This window comes from Crocodylus siamensis, chromosome 2 (genome assembly GCF_052110815.1).
Source record: "Crocodylus siamensis isolate JL-2025a chromosome 2, ASM5211081v1, whole genome shotgun sequence".
NCBI lineage: Eukaryota > Metazoa > Chordata > Crocodylia > Crocodylidae > Crocodylus > Crocodylus siamensis.
The window spans coordinates 33,672,593-33,688,484 of NC_143396.1; the positions used below are offsets into that span (position 1 = coordinate 33,672,593).

At 40.5% G+C, this 15,892-nt stretch overlaps 1 long non-coding RNA gene across 1 annotated transcript in view; it reads left to right on the forward strand.

Moving 5' to 3' along the window:
* The window catches only part of LOC149870143 (uncharacterized), a 39,750-nt gene extending 24,150 nt beyond the window's left edge, over positions 1 to 15,600 (forward strand). Inside the window, exons 2-4 of the long non-coding RNA XR_016440425.1 lie at positions 9,308 to 9,419; positions 13,493 to 13,647; positions 13,935 to 15,600. This is a non-coding gene — a long non-coding RNA (uncharacterized LOC149870143). The remainder of the gene's footprint in view (positions 1 to 9,307; positions 9,420 to 13,492; positions 13,648 to 13,934) is intronic.
* The last annotated feature ends 292 nt before the right edge of the window (positions 15,601 to 15,892 follow it).

Genomic DNA, 15,892 nt, shown 5'->3' on the forward strand with positions numbered 1-15,892 from the left:
TAGGATATTTTGTCTATTTTTTACATCTACTTTTCCACTAGCTGTGTTCAAAGAAGAGTTACAAAAAATATTTGGCTGACAATCAGGCAATCAAGTGTAAGGAGATTAATAAAGCTATTGAAGAGATGGTTAAGAGATGACTCAGGTACTGGACAGAAGTACTTATCTTTTCCAGATATATCTTACAATAGAGGCCTTTGTGCTTGCTGATGAAAGTATTACACAATTCAGTGACAATTTTCCTAATATCTCTGATTGATATTAGACAAATTCAGCCTTGAGTTCAGTGCAGCCTTGCAGCTGTGAGGGAGCACAGAAATGCTTTATTGGTGGATGTGGTGGACCAACCAATATTTAGGTCTTCAGGACAAAATTAGTTATCTTTCTAAAAGGTGCAGCAAAGCTATAGAATATATCATAACTGACCAGAGTAGTCACTTTGGCCTGTGGAGTTTATGATTTATCACTTACCTTACACAGATTCTGAAGTCAGTGTGACATTTTCTAAACATATATGGTGTGATGACAGTTCAGTGACTGACTGAACAAAATAGTGCTGCTTTATTTTTCTGTAAGCATATAGAATTTGTTAATACAAAGGCAGTAAAACTTCTGGGTTTTTTTTATGGCCAGCATAGGATTCATGTGAAGTCTACTTCTCAGGTTGCTACTTCAGTTGAGGTCTCTAACTTCCCCATCCCTCCTTCTGCTTTTTGCCTCCTACTCCCACTCCATGGGGCGAGACAGTGCAGCTTTGTGTGTTTTGTTTCCTGCTTGGTTGAAATAGTAGATTACAGCAAGCAATGCATGATCTGCAGGTGAGGGGCTGGGTGGAGGGAGCAAAGTACCCTGGGATGCTGAAGGACTGTGCTGTGGCTTCTCTCAGGAGAGTACACAAGGAACAATGGCAGCAGATTCAGGCTGGATATCAGGAGTCACTACTTCACAGTCAGGGCGGCTAGGATCTGGAACCAACTGCCAAGGAAAGTGGTCCTCACTCCTACCCTGGGGATCTTTAAGAGGAGGCTAGATAGACACCTTGCCAGGGTCATCTGGCCCCAGCATTCTTTCCTGCTTGTGGTAGGGGTCAGACTTGATGATCTGCTCAGATCCCTTCTGACCCTACTAACTATAAAACTATGAAACTATATACAGACATTCACTCTCTCAGGAGAAACTCTCCTGGGAGTGATTTAACTCTGGTTGTTCCCAGGTTATTTTTCTCCTGGTATGGCCATTTTTGCTCTGGGAGAGAAGTCCTGAACATCTGTACGTTTATAGTTTCTTCTGGGAAAACAGTGACTGTCCCAGGAGAAACTGAATGTCTGTACATGGTTAGTTTGGAGGAGATTTTAGTAACAGGAATGAATGCTTGAAGTGTTGCACTGTGGGGTCAGGCCAACTCTCAGGATCTCAATATTGCACTGTTAGATGGGAGGGTGTGACACAATTGCACATATAAAAGCACACAAATCAATTAGGTGCATACAGACACACACAGTACCAACTCAGGTACATACACATCCAAGCCAGCCTAGGCACATGCATACCTATCACCAATTCAAGCACATACAAATTAAATGCCAAACATTAGACAACAACCAGTTGTCAATACCCACACACTCTGTACACCTATGCAGATCACTAATTTGTATATTACGCACACAATGACATATATGTATACTTACCAATTCACACACATATCACCCACCTACACATATACACAGGTGAGCTCCTAACTTGGATGGTATGGTATGTATGTGTGTGTTTGGGGTACTTGGGATACCTGGGGGAAGGTTAAGATGAGAGAGAAAGTATAAGGAGTGAAAGTTGCCAGAATTAGGATTAGAACCAGTAGATTAGAGAGGAGCCGGGCTGAAGAACTGAGGTTTGGGGTTACTTAAGGTCAAGTGGTCTCAGGGTTACTCAAGGTCCCTGGTGCAAGGGAAAAAGCCCAGTAGCAAGGAGGAGACAGCCAGGAAAGAAACTGAGGCAAAAACCTGGGAGCTCAGAGGAAAAGGCAGTGGGGACAAAGCAATAGCAGTGGCAGGGATCAGGGGAAAAAGCATTGGGGATAAGACAGTGGCAAAGAAACAGGGGGTTTGCAGGCAGAGAGGAGCTCAGGACAGGTGTTGGAGGTGGCAGTGAGCCAGAAGCAGGAGATGGAGAAATGAGGCAGAAGTTAGAGGGGTGAGGAGCAGAGATTGGAGCAGGGCCAGAATCGTAGTAAATCAAAACCCAACTCAGGGGTCCAAATAACAGTTTTATTAAACAGACAATACACAACACAGCCCCATGAAGTTATTGGTTTATGTTCACACACACATACACACACACACACTCACAATGGCAGCAGGAGAAAGAGACTCAGTGGAAAAGTTGGAGTCCAGGTAGGGAAGAGAAACAGAGTCAAAGTTCTTGGTTGAAGGGAGGGTGGGGGTGATAGCTACCTATCCAGGCTGGAAAGGGGTCTTTGTCCAGCAGGTGTTGTCCAGAGGGGGATTGCCAGCAGGGCTTCTGGGTGGATAGGTGGTGTGGCATGGTGCAGGTGCAGATGGAGAGGGCGTCCCAAGGAGTCAGTCTTCACTATCGCTTTTTATGGGGTAGACTACCTCTGATCTCCTATGGGAAAGGCCTGTCCAGGCAATGCCAGTCCTGTTCCAGAGGGCTCCAGGTGTTCTTACTGAGCATGTGCAGCCTTGGCACAATGGTGGGTTGCCTCATCTTTTGTTTCTTGAATGCTGAGGGTGACACAATTGCACATATTGGTCATTGGTCCAGGTATTGGTTTTGATGGTTCGGTCATTCAGAAGGAGCTATTTTTATACCTACTGCCATTATCTCTCAAGCACCCACATTCATCCCATTCATCCAGGAACCAATTTACATAGAAGGGGTAGGTATGAGTCACAGGTTACAGCATCAGGGGACACAAGACAGGCTTGACATTACAAGATGGAAACTTGACATGACATATGCTAACTTACATATGTAGGCCTAAATCATATAGTATCAGTAAAACAATAATATAGAACAGTAAAAATCAATATAAACATAATAATTATACAATATAAAAAAGGAGAAAAAACAAAATAAATACAACTTGCTACCAAAATAAAATGTTGAAGCTTATCCTATGTCTTAGCTCACTTATACTTATCTATAGGGAATAGAGAGGGAGAGAAAAAATCAGAAATGGTTGGGGAAGGGCAGGGAATGCATAGTTAAAAAAAAACACAAAAAAATGGGTTTTGCTACATAACCCCATATGACTCTATTTTGGCCTTAACTATTTTCAGCTACATTTCTTGTCCCCACTGTCCTCTGTACCGTCCATCACAAGAAAATCGATGTCAATGTATCACTGCATAAACTTGAGACCTGTAACAATAAGAAGGTCCTCATTTTCTTTTGATTTGCTTGACCTCTGAGGTCCTTTACTTTTTCTGGAAAGCAGTTGTGGTTAATGGCACTGTCACTGAAAACAGAGCCTTGGTTAATCTCACAAAACTCTGAATGCGTATCTGAAATGCACCCAAATGCTTCTTTACTGACTTCTTTCCATACATTCTCCACCAAACCCTTAACACGTCGTAGACAGGGAGATACTCTGTTCCATGGACTGAATAATGAGTGTGAATTCTGGGTAGGCAGTGGATCTCTGCCTTCTTTTGCATTGCAAAATGTGATAATAACAAGATTTGGCTCAGAGTTATGTGTTGCAATATATTAAAATCTATCTATGCAGCTTTGCAGGTGTGAGGAAACACTAGAACACCTTGTCTGACTGTCTGCCTTCCTACCTATTTACCATGATTTCCAATGTATAAATTCCTTTTGATATAAGATCACATGTATAAGTATTGATGCTTATTGGACACTGGGGTTTTTTTTAATACTTCCTCAGATTTTCTTATTGCTTTTCGTCTGATTAATTTTTCTAATGAATCAAAACCTGTGTTTGGAGTACTGTATTTTTTTGGTTTAATTAATTACAATGCTTTATTTCATTGGTCTGAAAAAAAAATCCAAACTTTTCCTTTTCAAGCCTTACTGTCTGGATTGTATTGATTTTCAAATTAAATCCTGTGCTCTACTCTTGGCTCTGTCTAGTAAAGGAAAACCAGACTTCATGGTTATTGGTATGGTACACTGGAAGAGTTTATATTTTTAAATAATCTCTGGGTAACATTTACTGTACATGTATTGTTTCCACGGTAGCAGTCCTTCAGCTGTTTCATCGCTGCTTTCCAAATTAGATATGTATAAACCAGATGGCAAGTGGTTTGATGTTTCAGTTTGATTCGTATCAATTGAAATTGACAACCTTATGTCAAAGTATGCTAATCCTTAATCGGAAAGAGTATCTCCCTCGGACTACTGAATTTGTTTAGCTTTCATTGAAGAAGGCTGTCTGCAAATCTCTGAAGAAATCCGCTAACACAAAGCTGACTGCACAATCTGGGCAAATAGTGCCTTTCTTTGGAAAAGATTTATTACAAGGAATTGATACTACCCTTTAAACATACCACATAATATTTCTTCTAGTGGCAACATCTTTCCAGACTCTCAGATAGAAATGGCTAATGATGCCATAAAAGTGCTGGATGAATTGCAGAAGACTTGGAGGTTTGGCTTGAGTGTGCAAAAGTAGCCTGGAAACATGGTTGTTAATCTTTCTCAGCAGCTGAAACTGAATCTAAGGAGGTCAGAGGGCTCTGTAGAGACTACAAGCGCTGCTTGGGGAAATGTCAGCTCCTACAGGTTCCCATTCCTTTAGTTTTAATGTAGGGAGAGAATGGGCAGAAAGAAAGCAGTTGGGGTTACTAGAAAATACAAGCAGATGGTACTGGTATTCACTCGGCTGAGCATTTGAAAGATGGGCTGGGCTCTGTCCTTATGCTCCATCAGAAATTCCAGAAGTAAAATGATATTCTTAGTTACACCTCTAAAGCAACTATTACTTTTTATGTGGATGTGGTCAAAATAAACCTAAGCATATTTCAGTAAAAGGTTTGAGGAAAAGGTTATCTTAGTTTGATTTTCTTGGGTGGGGAGAGGGGGTAGAGAGTACTGTGGAAAAAATGAAAATGAACTATATATAAATGTAAGTTCCTATTTGAATTGTTGTAATTTTTTGTTTCTTTCCTTTCTGTCCCTTTTCTTTCCCAGTAACTTTCCAGTGGGAAAAATCTCAGAAGCGGGGCGGGGGGGGTGGGGAGGGGCAGGGAGTGTGCTCCTTCCTTTCTCTTTATCATAAAACATTTAAAGCAACTGAAGTGTTTTTTTTCTGTTAGGAATAGAAATTTTATTGGAAATATTACAATTTTCATGTCAGTTTTCCGCAAAAAAAGGTTTGTTTTGGTTGAAAAGACATTTTCTATCCAAATAAAGAGTTCTAATGTAATTTTTTATAAGCTCTTCACCAGAAGGTTTGAACAGGTATAGCTAATTGAAGCTAAATCAGTAATTCTATTGGTAATGCACAAAATGATTGGAATCCATCTCTCTTTTTGTATGTGTTGGCTCTTTAGGAGCCATAGGAGTAAAAAACAGTCAAATTTATTTTTTGCCAAGGCTCAAACAGAAGTCTATACAAATGGAAATAGATTGGTTTAGTCACAGTAGAAGTGCAGTCCAAACTCCATTTAAGATCTGCATATATGTGGAAAATAATAGTATTGCTAACCCCAGTGGTGCAGGAACCAGGAGTCAGTCTCCCAAAATCATGAGATCAGCTTAAAAATCTAGTGAGTTTAAAAAATAGTGGATTGAAGGGTTTTTTACTACAGTTTTGTAGCCCTTTTGGTTTATGTTTTCTGTCTTTAAATTGTGAGACTAGAAAATCACTTAAAAAAATGGAAGTTGAGATTTACATGAATCCAGAAGATGGAGCTTTAAGAACAGCAGTAAGTAGAATGAAAGGCATGTATAAAATCATGAAGGAAATCTCTGAAATCACTGAAATAATTACTAGGGATTGGACAGAGAAGGGAATGTGCAAACTTTTGACCTTTGAAAATGTTGGAGTCCATGTTTTGGATGAAGATTACAAATGTTTCTTATTTTATCCCAATCACTTTTGCTTATCCATATTTAATTTTCACTTCATCATGCCTATACTGCAGACCTCTGTCTAGATAGCTACCTAGGTGAGAAGAGATGTGAACAGTGGCTAACAGATACGCCAGCAAAACCCCATAGTGCAGAATCAGTTATAGTGGCAAAACTGAGATTTTGTTAGATTTTGTTTTTGTTTGGTGGAACAGGATAAGCCTCATGAGCAAAAGTGCAGTTTTGTCAGCCTAAGATACTTACACATTTATTTGAGCCTGCTCCAGTGTTTGGGTAACAGATGTGAATCCTTTAGATCAGGCAGTTGGGGTTTCATGTTTTTGGAAGTAATTAGTCCTGGATTCAGTTCCTATGTTTAATTCCCTTCTCAAAGGGGGGTGCAGCTATACAAACTGTCTATTGCAGAGCTTCCTAATTAGCTTCACAGTAAAGTATCAGTGTCTACATGTGTGGCCCTATTAGGCCTCAGGAAACCAATTAACTCTGCCACAGGTTAGCACTTGTAAATATAAGTACTATCCTACAGTGGAGTTCTTTAGTGCACAGCAACACGTGTAGATGCTGGGGCACGAGGGTGTTTCAGTGCAGCAGGTGCCTGCTGGCTTGCCCTGCACTGGAGTACCCTTGTGCCCCAGCCAGTCCCTCAGCAACACACTGAGCCGGAATGGAGCAGCCCTGGGATGGCAGGCTGATCCCCGGGGCTCCCTGTCAGCTGGGGCTGCTGCTCCAATATCCACTGGAGTTTATTTCTCTGTGCTAATAACATGTGTAGATGCATTTGGGGACATGTTACACACCCACTCCACAACAGTTCTTTTAGTGATCCACAGACACAGAACCAGTCGTTTCATCCAACATCCTTCCTACCAAAGTGATGCAGATTGCAGCTGCAAATTGAGTTACATATTCAGGTTTCAGAAAAGGGGAGAGAGGCATGGGAAAATTAAACAAACTCTGGTTTAAATGTCTCTCTGAACAATTTATGAAACAGTCAAAGCACATATTTTATTTTGTTGTTGCAAAACCAAGCAGACACTTTATTAGGCAATATTTGCTGAATTGGAAATGAAGTGCTGCTTAGTATTCCATGTATCCCAGTTGTTTTTTAAAAAAATATTTTCTGTTTTTAGTAGAATAAGTGCAATCTTTATGTACATATGATCTATCAACAAAAACACTATGTAAATCTTATATAAATACAATTTATTATATTGCCAGGAAATCTTGCAGGTTTCTTCAGTTAATCTTGTTCATTTATATTGAAATATACTCTTAATTTTTTCTAATTTATAGGCTTATGTTGTAGTTTATAATGTTAAATGTTTAAGATACATTCCATTTTTAAGAAAAGTATCTTTTATCTGTTAAACTAGCTTTAAAAAAAATTGTCCCGCTAACTTACTAGTGTGATGGCCACATCAATTTTCAGTCTTTCAGCAAAATGTTAGGATCCAGTTTAACCCTGCCATGCAAAATCACATAGTTTCATTGAATTTCTTTGTCCCAAAATGTATGTACAAATGGTTGTTTCAAAAACACGCTGTACACATTATATTCACATTCACTACTCTACTCCTCCAGTGTTTCCAGTATTTGTCATTTGCTTTAATCTCTACTTTAGCTGTCCTGGGTACGGTCCAGTAAATTCTAAGTATTTAGTTGTTTTCTTTTTACTTTGCATCTAAGATTATTATCCTGACCCCACTTAAGTCAATGGCAAAACTCCCAGTGACTTTAATGGGTCCAGAACTTTACCTTAAATGGTGAATCTTTAGTAATCAAGTGCATGTGCCGGAAAAAAGCCCATACATTGGAGACACCAGTCTTTGAAAATAAATTTACCTTATCTACACATACTGTACAAATAAAATTTTTTAAATCTTTTTCATTATATCATCTAGTCACAATCCCCTAAATAGCTGTGCAGTTATGTAATTTTACTTACAAGGTAAGCCTATGTGTAAGCGGATGCAAGGTCTGGAATGTGGTGTAGTCCCATTTTATTTTTCCTCAGTAATTAGGTAATGTTTCTGCATCCTTAAAATTTGTTGTCAGGAGCAAAGTTTCTAATCAAGAAACAATTAATATCTATAGTTAAACAGAATATTAGCTTAATGAAGGTTAAAACTAGCAGACTTTTTAACTGATGGATGAGCTTATTTCTTGAAGTGACTGAAATTGCCTTGATCTAAGTACAAATAGATTTATAACTTGTCTTTCAGCTCAATCTTCTCCAGATGAGCACTCAAAAGTAATTCATTCAGTCACCACTCATCACCCATCATCAATCAAAGCCATGTCCTGACTCAGTGCAGAGGGATGGAAAAGTATTTGATTGGCGTGTGGTATGCCTTGAGGTCAGGGGTAATCAAAAAGGTCTAGTATGGCCTGAATAAAGCTGGTGTGTAGCAAAACATCAGCTTACTCCATGCTGTCTGTGTTAGTTCTTTTGCCATGTGAATTGGTCCAAACTTCAGTCAAGTGGATACTTCCTCAAAAATGTATTTGAAGGCATACGTGGCCTAAATGTCTTTCAGGGATTGTATGTTTTTCTAAAGCAATGTAAATCCCTTTATGGCTCTGGGTGTATGTGGAATTTAGATGCCTAAGTCCAAAATTGCATTCATTGGATTGGCAAGGGCTTCAAGACCCTGCACAGATGCAGGGCTTCTTATACCCTACAGTATTCCAGCCAGATGCTATCTGAAAACCTCTAATGAAGAAGAGTCCATAACTTCCATTCTTAGCTTTGTTCTATTGCCTTTTTAAAAGGTAATTTTTTTCCTGAGATTTAATCTAAATCAACTGTTGTGCATTTTACCCATTGCTTTGTGTCCTGCCTACTGTGGCAAAAATGCAGCTATTTATTTAATTATTAGATTTATATCCTGTCCATTCCAAAAAGTTTCACAGTGGCATATTTTTCTAGTTTTTCTCCTTCTTCTCTATGGCATCTTTCCAAATATTTGAAAACTGCTATTATGTCTGCTCTTAATCTTCTTTTCTCCAGCCTAAAAATTTCTTATTACAGCCAGTGTTACAGCTCCTTTATCATCATTGTCACTCACTTTTGGATCTTTTCCAGTTTCTCTTGCAACAGATTTCCAGAACTGGATATTACTCCAGCTGAGGCCTAACCAGTGCTGGGTAGAATGATGGTGTCACACTCAGGTGTTACATAGTATATTACTGTTAATGAAGCCTAAAACTGAATCTGCTTTCTTTGTTACAGCATCATATTGGACAGTAATTCATGCTGAGTTTGTGGTTTACCCTCAGATCTTTCTCATCAGCCTTATTGACCATATGTATGCCTCTTCTCAGCTGCCATATAACTTTAGCAGGTGGGTGAGCCTAAATTCTGTAGTTACCTCAGGTTTTGGCCTTAAAATTCCCCAAATGCCCCATGTTTTATTTCCAGATGTATCTGAAAGATCCTTCATGTTTTGGGGGTTTTGATTGTAGCTGTGTTGGTCTAAGGACATAGGCAGACAAGGTTCCTTGGGTAAATGAATTATCTTTTATTAGACCAACTAAATAGTTGGAAAAATTGTTCTTTGCAAGCTTGTGGGCACTGACAGACTGGAGAGAGAGTGGCTTTCTTGTGAGAAATGTGCATCCACAGGTCATTGGATATCTTTGTCTTTGATGGATTGTCAGTGCGCATTCATTCTGGCGTGCAGTTTCTCCTACATATTTTCCATCAGGGCACTGGATAAGATGTATTACATTTCTGGAGATGCATGTGTAAGATTCAGGAATGGTGATGGTTCTGTTGTGGAATGTAGTTATGGTGGGAGCGGTGGAGATACGTTGGCGGGTTTTACATTTCTTGTCCCAGCAGGGTCTGGATCCATTCTATATGTTTTGGGCCATAGGAAGTTTGCTTCTGGTGATGAGATTGATGAGGTTCGGTGCTTGTTTAAAGGCTAGGATGGGTAGTTTTGGGAAGATCTCTTTAAGAATTGGAACTTCTACTATGGGTTGCAACTGTTTGAGGATTATCCATATAGGTTCCAGGGAAGGATGGTATGTCATAACTAATGGTCTGTGATTGTGGGTATTTTCTTTTTGTACTGCAGCAATTCTTCACATGGTATCCAGGTAGCTCTTTCAAAAGTGCAATCTGTCTCTCTGGAGGAGTGTCCTTATTGAGTGAAAGCTCTTTTGAGATTTGTGAGGTGATTATCATGGGTGTTCTCTCAGTGCAAATTCGGTGGTATCAGAGTGCTTAGCTGTATGTTACAGTTTTCTTGGTGTATTTAGGGTGATTGCTGGTTGTTTGCAGATATGTCTGTTGGCATGTGGGTTTCTTGTTGGTGGTTGGTATTTTACCATTCTGCATATTGATCATAGTGTCTAAAAAGGAAATGTTGGTGCTGACATATTCAAGAGATAGTCTGATGGAGGGGTGATGGTTATGGAATTTGTGATGGAAATCAATCAGAGATTGCAGATTTTGGGTCTGTCCCGGGACCCGAAGAAGCCAGGAAAACTCACCAGAAGGGCGGGCGGAGAGGAACGCCGCGGCGGAGGGAGAACCTGCGTGGCTCATCAGCCGCGTCTATGTACAGCTGCGGCCGGCAGCTGACAATAACGTCAGACGCCGGCTGGGAGATTTAAAAGTGGCGGCCGCTGCTTTGGAGGCAGCAGATGGCTCGGGGATCATGCGGTGGGCCAGGAAAGTGCCGGCAAAGGATCCCGGGGACAGAACCCACCGAGCTGGAGCCCAGGGAGAAGAAGTGACCCTGATCAGGAGCCCGACGATGGGGACGACATCCGATCATGTGAGGAGTGACAGATCGGGTGAGCAACGAAGGAGCGGGAAGATCCAAGAAGAGTTTGGGGACTCCGAAGTAAGTTCGGCAACGGTGGGTGCGGGACTCGCCGAAGAGGAGCGGAAGACCGAGAATCCCCGGGCTGAAGAGAGATCGGGGTGGGATCACCGCCAAGACCCAGGGACGTCGGGTCAAGGAACAGGAGTGGGACAACCGGAAGGCCACTGAGGGGGAATCCCTTCCACTCCTGTCCCAGGCTAACAAGGATCTGGTGGAGGGATAGTGATATAGTTAGTGATGACACAGGGGAAGAGCCGCACCGGGTGAAGGGCTTGGGGCGAGGGGTTGATAGAGGGTGCAGATTAGGCTCCGGTGTCGGTTACGGTGAGGAGGTCGACCGCAAGGTAGCGGTATAGCGGCATCCTACAGTCTGTGGGATTGAGTAAGAAAGCTGTGGGAGAAGCCGGTGGAAGCAGCGGAGCCGGATCGGAGAAGCGGAGCCCAGAGGTGGTGGGAGGCCGGGGTTTAGGGGTGGCGAAGCCCCGTGTGCAACTGGCAGGCCAAGCCCGGGCCACCGAGGGACCCGTGCACTAGCCCCACCCCACTAAGGAAACACCAAGTCGTGGCAGACGAGAGTGGGGATTGGTGATGCGGGCGAAGATCACCCATGGAGACAAACCGGTCCGGAAGGGGAAGAGTTACGAACCAGGAGAACAGAGCTCCCTGAAGGGGTACAAGAAGGCCTGTCGGTGACAGGGTCCAAATGAGGAAGATGTCTTCTATATATCTTAAGTATAGCATGGGTTTGATGGTGCATTTCTTGAGGAATTCTTTTTCCAGGTGGGCTATAAAAAGATTTGAAATATTGTGGGACCATGTTGGTGCTCATATCTGTGCCCATGGTCTGGAGGAAGTGTTGGTTTTTGGAGGTGAAGTTGTTGTGTGTGAGGATGAAGTGTGTAAATTCAGTAATATCTTTGGGTCTGTACTCTGAGTTGTAATCTTGCTCTTGTAGCTATGTAAGGCAGACTTGGATGCCATCCTGGTGTGGGATGTTGGTATATAAGCTGGAAACATCCATGGTGGCTAGGAAGGTATTGCTGGGAAGGTGGTCTATGTTTTTAAGTTTTCATAGAAAGTCTGTTGTGTCTTGGACAAAACTCACTGTTTGGGTGACAAGAGGTTTTAGGATGGATTTGATGAAACCTGGTATTTCCTCAGTTAGGGTTCCATGGTTGGATATTATAGGTCTGCCTGCGCTCCCCTGTTTGTGCATTTTAGGAAGCATGTAAAAAGTCTTTGGGTAGGTGATCTAAGAGATCTCCCTATGCCTGGAGAATCTTCCTATGCCTGAAGAGGCGTATTTGTGCCTGAAAACTTGCAAAAAACAATTTTTCCAACTATTTAGTTAGTCTAATAAAATGAATCACATTTACCCAAAGAACCATGTCTACCCATGTCCTTACACCAACACAGCTACAACCAACACCATGGTCTAAACATAGATATTGGCTTTATGACACATTATAACCTGCCTGCTATCCAATAACCCCAGGTAACCTCTCTACATTTTACCAGCTACATTCTGTCACCAGGTCAACATCCCCTCCTACCCCTGCTCCCCCACCACCTACCTGTCTCACACTTATTGTATCCCATGGCCTCTGACTTCACTGCCACATATTTGCATTCTCACTGACCTGCATTTTGCATTTTGGCTTTTAGTTCATCCAGGAGTATACAAAATAATAGCAGACTCTCCCTGTGCCTGAAGAAGGGTGTTTGTGCCTGAAAGCTTGCAAAGGAGGGTGGATAAAAATCAATGATTTTTAAAAATTAAAAAATGGATTTTTAAATCATTAAAAAAACTATTTTAACAAAAAAAATCAAATATATATAAAGAGTTTTAATTTAAGATGCATTAAAGTTCAAAGATGTCATCATGGAATAGGGATTATAACTTCTAACGGTGTACTATCTGAGACAATGTATTCATGTACCCTTTTTAGAAAAGTGTTATAAATAAGTCACAACAGGCCATAGACTATATTAGGGATCCTATCTTATGAGGTTCCCAGAGGCTCCTCTACAGATTAGTAAAGATGAAAGAGAACCACTCTACCCAATGGGACTCAGTGCTCAGCCTAGAAGATCCCATTAAGCATCCCCATGATGCTTAGTTTCAGTTCTCAAACTGGATTCGCGTCTCCAAAATAACATCTTTGTTAACAGCAGTATATGGAGATGAGAGATAACAGATCCATCAGCTTTATTGTCTCTGCAAGTTTGTGTACACAGAGTCAAGCCCTTACCTCTCTGTAAAAGTGCAAAGTTTCAAGAAGCTAAATGAATAGAGGATTGTTGGAGGTGAAGTGAATCTGGGCAAGAAAGAGGAGTCTGGAGATAAATGCAAGAAGGGAGGGAAGGACAGTAGAAATGAAAGAGAAACATTTTAACCAGAATATTCCAGAAGTCTTGAGGGATAAGTTTCCTTTCTATTGAGTATAGCCTCTCCATTGATTTGAGATCTAGTGAGGGAATGGTATGGTAGAAGGGAAAACCTATAATGGCAGCAGGCTTATCAGGCCATAAAAGAGACACTGTGTGGGAATATTTTAATTAAGTTCCTCTACCTGCAGGTAATACAGATATGTGTGCAAAATGCACACGTGCAGCCAAGAAATACCAGGTCTGGTTGCCCAAATGAAACAACACCATGAGAAGTGCTCCTTCCCAGGAGGAACCTGCTTTGAAAATAATGAATGGAACATGTCTGAACATGCAGGATCTCCAGGTTAGTAACCATTCTTATTTCATACTTCTTTCTTACGGACTGCCCGTCTTCCCTTTCCATATCTTTTGAGTGGACTTCTGGACTACTTGAATTCTCATAAAAATGTTTGAGCATAAATATAGTTGTTACTTCATGGCACTATTATATTTTAATGCAGTTGTGATATAAAATAAAGGTTTAAATAGGCAGATTTCCTTTTACAGTTTCACTTCTAAAGTAGTACTGAGTGCAATGAGTAATACTAAATGAGCAGTACTGTAATGACTGCATTGACTTCTTCTGTTCAGGAGGATCCATCCTCATCGTACAGGATTCTGACTATCCATCTTCAACATCATTATCACTGTCTTCAGGTTCAGATGATATATACACCAGTGTTCCAGTGAAATGTATGTCACCTAGTATATCACTTACAGCAAAAAGAAAAAACAGTCTCCATCATTTAGAAACAACCACAGAAGAGTTTGTTATAAGGACAAGCAGACTACAGCAAGAGGTAATTGATGAAAAAACGCTCAGTTTGTTTATGCAACAAACTCTCCGTTCCATATGGTTGAGAACACACACTTCACTAACATGGTTCGGTCATTCAGACCAGTCCACCCAAGAGAGCAGACGTAGCAGGCAAATTGCTGGCAAATTGCTGGATAAAGTGTATGAGAAAGAAATTGAACACTATGCAAAAAGTCTAGAGGGAAAACTTGTTAACCTGAGTCTCGGTGGGTTGGGCAATGTCCACAATGATCCAGTAATATATGCTTGTGTGACAACAAAAGAAGGGACTGTCTACTTTAAAGAAACAATTGATACCTCAGGAAATGCACACATAGCAGAACAGTTACAAGAAGTAGCAGTAAATCTATAACAAACTGAAAAAAATTCAAATGTCTAGTACTGCTGCTTTGTCACAGACAATGCTGCAAATGTATCAAAGGTGAGAAGAAATCTAGAAGAAAGTGCAGCAAGCCCCAAGCTAATAACATGTGGCTGCAGCACTCACTTCTTAGCCAAAGACTTCAGTGCTCCAGAAATAAAGCCTAATGTTGTTGAAATTGCAAAATACTTTCTTAACAGCTACTTTGCAGCAGCTGCTCTGAAGATAGCAGGAGGAACCAAACTAACTCTCACACAAGACGTATGATGAAACTCAGTAGTGGACTGTTTTGAGCGGTATATTGAGAACTGGCCTAGTTTGATGATAGTTTGTGAACAAAATCATGACAAAGTAGGTGGAACTGTCATAGCCAAAGTTTTCAACATTGGGCTAAAGAGAAATGTAGAATGTATGCTGACTATCCTGAAGCCTATTTCTGTAGCTTTGAGCAAAGTGCAGGGAAATCACTGTTTTATTCCTGATGCTATTGAAATTTGGAAGGAACTGAGTGAGACTTTGAAAAGAGAAATATGCAGTGACAGAGTTAAATTGCAGGTGTTAAAAAGTAAACGGATCAAGCACTATCTCCTGCTCATTTTCTTGCCAATATTCTGAATACTCGGGACCGGGGTCAATCCTTAACTGCTGAAGAAGAGTTGGCTATGACATGGGCATCCAGCAATCATTCAATAAATGTCAGGGCTAAGGGTGAGCCATTAAAAAAATACACGTTTGCTGATGAGGTTTTAAAGAAAGTCACAACTGTGAAATCGTGGAAGTTACTGAAGCACCTGGATCCATCAGAGACTATTGAAGTGATAATCCAGATTTTAACAGCAGTAGCTTCTTCTGTAGGTATAGAAAGAATATTTTCTTCCTTTGGACTAATTCATTCTAAATTGAAAAATCACTTGGGACCTGAAAAAGTAGGAAAACTTTGCTGCATAACCCAGTATTTTAAGTTTTTCATGTTGAGCTGGCTGAAATAATCTATTTAATTTTTGTTAAAAACACATTTCACACTTATAATTAAAATAGTTAAAAATTCCAAAACACATATGTTTGTTTTGTTAAAATAAGTAGACATATTTGTTGTTGAAGAAAAATATCCAAAATATATAAGGTGGTTGTTGTAGTTAAATAAAACAATTTAAATGTTTGTTGTTTCTGGTGACAGTTGTTTTTGTCCTAATGCAGCGTGGCAAAAATATCCCCCAGATATGCATGATTAATGTAGAGAACTGGAGATAGTTCACCTCCCAATGACTTCACAAGTATCTGCTTCAATTAGCTTTGGTAAATACAATAACCAAATTATAATTCAGTTTTCTAATGTAGCTGTAAAATTAATTGGAAAAAATATCAAAATAA